Source organism: Myotis brandtii, unplaced genomic scaffold (genome assembly GCF_000412655.1).
Source record: "Myotis brandtii unplaced genomic scaffold, ASM41265v1 scaffold775, whole genome shotgun sequence".
In the NCBI taxonomy this organism is placed as follows: domain Eukaryota; kingdom Metazoa; phylum Chordata; class Mammalia; order Chiroptera; family Vespertilionidae; genus Myotis; species Myotis brandtii.
The window spans coordinates 45,846-52,008 of record NW_005371106.1 but is presented as its reverse complement, the minus strand read 5'-3'; the positions used below and the strand labels follow the sequence as shown (position 1 = coordinate 52,008).

The 6,163-nt window shown below is 48.2% G+C and overlaps 1 long non-coding RNA gene across 1 annotated transcript in view; it reads right to left on the bottom strand.

The window, feature by feature from the left end:
- The window catches only part of LOC106724241, an 18,978-nt gene extending 15,937 nt beyond the window's left edge, over positions 1-3,041 (bottom strand). Inside the window, exon 1 of the long non-coding RNA XR_001359984.1 lies at positions 3,008-3,041. This is a non-coding gene — a long non-coding RNA (uncharacterized LOC106724241). The remainder of the gene's footprint in view (positions 1-3,007) is intronic.
- Positions 3,042-6,163: the final 3,122 nt, after the last annotated feature.

The window sequence follows — 6,163 nt, the reverse complement described above, 5'->3', positions numbered from 1 at the left end:
TTGTAGTTAAGCCTTGATTGCTGTTGGTATCATTGGGAGGAATTGACCTCCAGGTCAATTGGCTGTGAGGACCAGTTATGTCTACAATGAGAAAACTTTTGTGCTGGAGACACCCTTATGGGGCAGGACTTGCTTCAGTGGGGCTTTGGCGCTCACTGAGTCTGCCCCCTGAGTGTGTCTCTTATGGATGTGAAGAGTTGTAATCTGGATGGTCTCCCTCTGACCACTGGGTAGACTGGCTCTTGGATCTCCAAGGAGGTGCAAAGTCAACCACTGCCTGAGGCCACCCAGCAGAAGCTACAGAGAGAACTGCAGATTCCTCCTCTTTGTTTGGGATTTGGAGATGCCCAGATGAGGCGCCACTGTGAAGTAATGCAGGCTGCTGATGAGCCTTAGGCCTTCTTTTGGAATCTCTGGTATTCTCTGACCCAGCTACAGGTTTTTAGGCAGAGAAAGGCCAGGCCACTAGTATGCAAAAGCCTCTGCACACAGCTTAGGTGGGGATGTAAATTGAGTGGGGCGGGGAATCACCAGCTTTTGTTTGGTTCTTTTTTCTGGAGTTTTGTTCTGTTCTTTCATTTGGGACTAGGGCTTTTTTTCTCTCCTCATTTGGAAGCTTCCCTGCGTTTGTCTCTATGTATTAGGTAGAGTTGCTACTCTCCCAGGCTTGGCAGAGTAGCCTTATGTAGTAGGTGTTCTATAGGGTCTAGTGGCACAGCCTCCCCAGGCATCCAAGCTGGGAACTTCAAGTGTACTCCCCTCCATGTAGGCTGTGTATACCATCCTGTTGTAGTTGAGCTTTGATTGCTATTGGCACCTCAAATTGATAGATTTACCCCTAGGCTGATTGGTTGCAAGTATTGGCTGCAATAATAGATGAAGAGCTGCTCTGCAGGGTCCCACCCCATGAAGCAGGATGTAACTTCAGCGGGGCTCTGGTGTCTGGTGAGTCCACTCCTTGAATGTGTCTTTTGTGGAGGTGGTTGGGTGGTTCTTCAACTTTGTATGAAGTTGTCCACTGGGTGAGCTGGTTCTGGGGCTTTCAGGACATGCAGGCCAAGGTCATCCACCACATGTGTTGTGCCCAAGGCCATCTGGCATGAACTACAGATTGATCTGCAGATAGCTATTTCGTGTCTTGGGCTTGGAGGTACCCAGGAGAGGCCAGGGTGTGAACCAAGGCCTGCTGCTGCTAGTTCTAGGCCTGGGGCCACTTACTGAGAGGTATGGGGCTTGCTGAGGTCAGATGCTGTTTGTTTGAGAGATTTTAGGAAAATCTGAAGCATAAGCCAAGATAGGCCATTTGTATGACAAAGTCACTGGAAACAGCTTGGGTGGTCCCACAAGTTGGGTGGGATGGGGTCTCAGAGAATCACTAGGGTGGGTGAAGAGTGTGAGCTGGGTTGAAGGAGACTCAAATATGGCATTAGCCTGCTGGCTCTGTATGTGTGGGTTGGTCTCAGAAAAGGAATAATTGCCTCTGCCAGCACTCTGTCTGGGAAAAAGCTGACCCCTCAGCTCTCACTCTGATGCCAGACAATTCAGTTCCTCTCTGTATGTCCCTGAATTCTTTCAAGTTGCTACCTTAGTGCTGGAGCTCAGAGTGAGTGAGTCTGAGTATGTCCATCCATGTGTGTGGGCCATTTAAGAGGACTGCCTGGGACACTAACAATCCTCTGTCTCACTCAGCCATAATTCCATTGCTTTTTTCCGGCCAGAAGTTATGGGAACTTCCCTTCCTGGCACTGGAACCCTGGGATGGGGGCCCTAGTGTGGAGCTGGGACCCCTTGCTCCTCAGGGGAGACTTCCACAGCTGAGATATCCCTCCCAATTTTTATCTGCCATATGTAGGTATGAGACCAGCCTGTTCTGTGTCTCCACCCCTCCTACCAGTCTCGATGTAGCTGCTCTTTAAATCCCTAGTTGTAGGACTTCCATTCAGCTAGGTTTCAGATGGTTTGAATGATGGTTGTTCTGTAGTTTAGTTGTAATTTAATCTGTATCTAGTAGTATTCATTTTCTTAAAGGTGTGTTTTATGAGGAGAAAGGTTTAATTTTGATGACATTAACTTTTTTTTCCTTTTATTGTTAGTGCTGGGTCGGTCTAATTTTCATCTGAGTGGTTGTTTCAGCTCTGATGTATAGGTCTAGAAGTCCCCAAAGCATATGGGATAATTGGGAGTGGGGTGGTAGAGGAAGCACCTTTACAAACCTTCATACTCTGTAGCTTGGTGCTTTGAAAAGGCACAAGGTTAGTCAAGCCTTGGCTCAGCCATTTACTAATTAAGTAACCAATTTATGAATCTGCAGAATGGGGGTAATCATACTTGCTCATGACACCATAAAGGGCTTGGAATAATGGGATTTGAATAAACTCTGAAAGCCACAAGGTACTCAACAAGTGATCATGAATATTATGTCAATAACTACCACTATTGTCCCATCAGCCCTACAGAAATCATCCTGTTTGTGTTATCCTCCCCCTTCTCCTCCCCCAACCCTCACTTCTGAGCACCTCATTGCTCAAGAGTGAGACAGGCCAGTAAGCCAGGACAAGTGGAATAGGGAAACTGGGACTGAAAGCTGAATAAAGATGCTCTTTATTAGTAGCCAGATACAGAAGGTCGTCTCTCTAGAGATAACATCTAGGCCTCAGTTGTATGTCAGCTCCAGGTCCAGAAAAACAGCAAAACCAGGTGGATGACACCAGGACCAGCTGCAGTGACTCATGAACCTTTGCGCTGGCACTGGCCAATCAATGGAGACCATAGCCCTGAAAGAGCGCACCTGGAAAACTGATGAGTATTTGGCTGAAACCCTCCCCCTGACATCTCCTCTAAGATCCCTGCCTGTGAGAGAGTGATAAAAGCCTCAAGAGAAAGATGCTGCTTGTGTTCTTTCTCTGGGGAGCAGCCTGTGCCATTCCCTTCCCCCTCTTCTTCCCTCTCTTCTTCCCCCACAGACGTGCATCTCCCAAACTCTAAGGGTCCCCATGAGACTTGCAACCAGGGGAGCAAGGGGCAGTGGCAGCTTATCCCAGGCTAATCCTCTGAACCTATCCCCAAGGTCGCCCCCTTTTCCCTGGCTTCCCAGTGAATGAAGGTAGCCCAGCCTAGGCTATGCTGTTGCTTCTTCTATACCAAGCCCTCCAGCTTTAATAGATGTGTCCTCATAGTTGTGTTGTGAAATTTTTCCTACACGAAGTCAAGAACCCATGCACTACCTGTTGGCCCTAGGCAGACCTGCTCAGGTAATAAAGAGCATCTTTGTGGCGAACAGGCAGAAAAAAAGGATTGCAGAATTCAAATCCTTCTTGTCACTTGCTTGCGTTTCCAGGAGAAGTTCTTGTAGTGTTATAGTCTCCTGGGACTGTGTGTGGGGCAGTGAGCTCTGTGCAGTGGGAGGGCTACATGAGAGTCTGAGAGGTTGACAGCTGTTGGGGATTCCCACAGAACAGATCCCTGAGCAAGCTGTCAGAGGGGTCTTGTCTTTTCATCCCTAATGGCTCCTTTCATTATTTCCTCCCTGCACATCCCAATTTTTAACATATAATTTTAAATATAAAAAAGTGACCCTTAAACCCTTATGCAATTGTAAGTAGTTAATTTTGTCAGGAGATAGCCCTTCTTTTCCCACAAGTTAACATACCAAATTCATGAATTACAATTAAAAGTAAAAAATGGTGTTGATTGTTTTTTTATGTTGAAAATTATGAGGGTATCTCCATTTCTACCTCTGAGAGGCCTAAGAAGTTGGGGACCCCTGATGGGGAGTTCTTGCTCATTGCACTCAATGTCTTTGAGAAGAGCTACGTGGAGGACAATTTGTTCTCTTGCTTCAAAGCACAGTCCTTGGAAGGAGCAAAGGAAGCAGGATACTTGGGAAGCTTGGGATACTTGGAAACACCCACTCTCCTTATGCTCCTGCTGAGCTGGCAGCTTAGGGCTCCCCAGGAGTGTCAAACTGGACCATACATGCCACAGCTCCTCATGCAGCCACCCACTGGCCAAGCTTGGGGTCCACCAAGCTGTGGTAACCCCTGAAGCTTCCCACAGATGGACAATGTTTTCTCTTCTGGGCTTTGTTATCCTCCCCCAGGAGAAACTTACAAGGTGTAAAAGCTGTCTAAGAAAGTCAACAGTCTTGTTTTTCATATCTCCTGAGTTTATGGAGGAGCTGAAAAACTCCAAACCAAATATTCATATCTCGGCTCTGTCCCACTCTAAGACGGGGCTTCCAGGGCCTAGGAGGGCATGGTGAGCTGCCTGTGTAAGACACCTTATAATTGGGAGAGAGGAAAGGAAGGCAAGATAAAGGCAGAGGAGGCAATTTATGGTCCTTGCCTGGTTACTCCATCATTAAACAAGGAGTCCAGCAAACAGAGGGTGTTAAGGCAAATGCCATGATCCTTAAGGCTTCAAAGCTGGAGTGGTCTGTTCTCTGTGTGGATCTGAGAGAGAAGGGTTGGGGGGTGGGAGGGGGTGAGGAGGCAGCAAAGATAAGAAACCAGCGGCTGAGTGTCACATTACAAAGCTGAAAGAAAGACGTGGAGAAACCAAGAACATGCAGAAGAAAGATCAGAGAGAGCTATTATTATGCAATATGCCCATTGCAGACAGACAGGCGGCACTGGCCCTTCATCTTTCTTTAACCTCAGATTCCAAGAAAGCCTTTGTTGTCGCCTGGTCAGTCACACAAAGATGCAGGCTGGAGTGAACATCAAGTTCCAGCAAATCCCACTCTGGACAAGAGGGTGAACTTGGGAAACATGGGAGACTTTTTCGGGTTGGGGAACTGACACACTTAGCCCTTATCCTAATTCACACTTAGCTCCCTTCTTTGCCCCACCCTCCAAACCAAGCAGCCCACGCTACTGAGAGACAGCGGGAAGATGGGGCAGCTGCCAGCACCACAAACAGCCACGTGTGCAGGCCCCAACTGCCCACATACTTGGCAGGCATCACCCTCGACTCATGCCAACTTGTGCTGGGTGGAAAGGGAAAACCCAGTCCTTCCAACAGTTGTTTTGTCTATGTGACACCTCACCAACCACTTGTTTACATGGGTGCCACATGGCACCAGGAGCTGTTTTGACTGCAACAAGCGACGCTGACATTGTGAGCAGCTGGAGCTTGTATTTGACACCTCTGAGAGGGAAGGTGGAACCATGTATAAGAGAACTCCTCAGGCCCAGGTTGAGTCAAACGTAACCGACCTGATTGAGTTGTGTGCCCAAGTGCTGTTTTGTCCACTGCCACAGCTCTGAGTGTATGTGTGGCAGCTGTGGGTGGTCCTGAATGGAAAGCCTTGCAGAGGGAAGGAAGCTGAAGAAACACGGCTCTGTGCTGTCAATTCAGGGGATTAGAAACCAGAGCTGAACAGATCCTCAGCTAAGAGAGCGGTGGGCATTTGAGAAATGAATGTCTTAGGGAAGCTAGTGTCTGGGTTGCAACCAGGACGAGGCTTCATCCAGCTGTGGGTTCTAAGTGAGCCTTGAGGGACCAGCTTCTCGGGTGTTCAAATGCCAGGTGACGTGGCCCATGGCGACAGCACTGGGAAACACCCTGCCACATCCTCACGTGGGACCTGTGCCTCATGTGGCCTCTGAGGGTCCTTTGATGTTGACTTGTTGATTTCTTAGATTACGTCTAATGGCCCTGATTCTAGATAATAATCTTTTTAAGTAATTCTCACCCGAGGATATGTTTTTATTGATTTTAGAGAGAGAGGAAGGGAGAGGGAGTGAGGGAGAAACACCAATGTAAGAGAGAGACATCAATCGGTTACCTCCTGCTGTACCCTGACAGGGGATGGAACCCACACCCTGGTATGTTCCCTGACCAGGAATGGAACCCTAGAGCCTTCCCTAGACACCTGATCTAAAGGTTTACCCCGACCCGCCTGCTCCTGCCACTTCCATCTCCCTTCCCTGCTTCCTTTTTCTCCTCTGCACTGGTCAGCATCTAATGGCAGCCTCCCTTGGAGACATTACGGTTTGGTCCCAGACCACTGCAGTGAAGTGAGCCGGGAGCATTTTGCCGGTGGAGGTTCTTGCCTTCAATTTGTAAAAAATGCAACGCCTGTGAAGCACAATAAAGCGAAGTGCAATAAAACGAGGTGTGTCTGTGCACGAAATATTTGCTTTATCTTCTTTATTGTGTG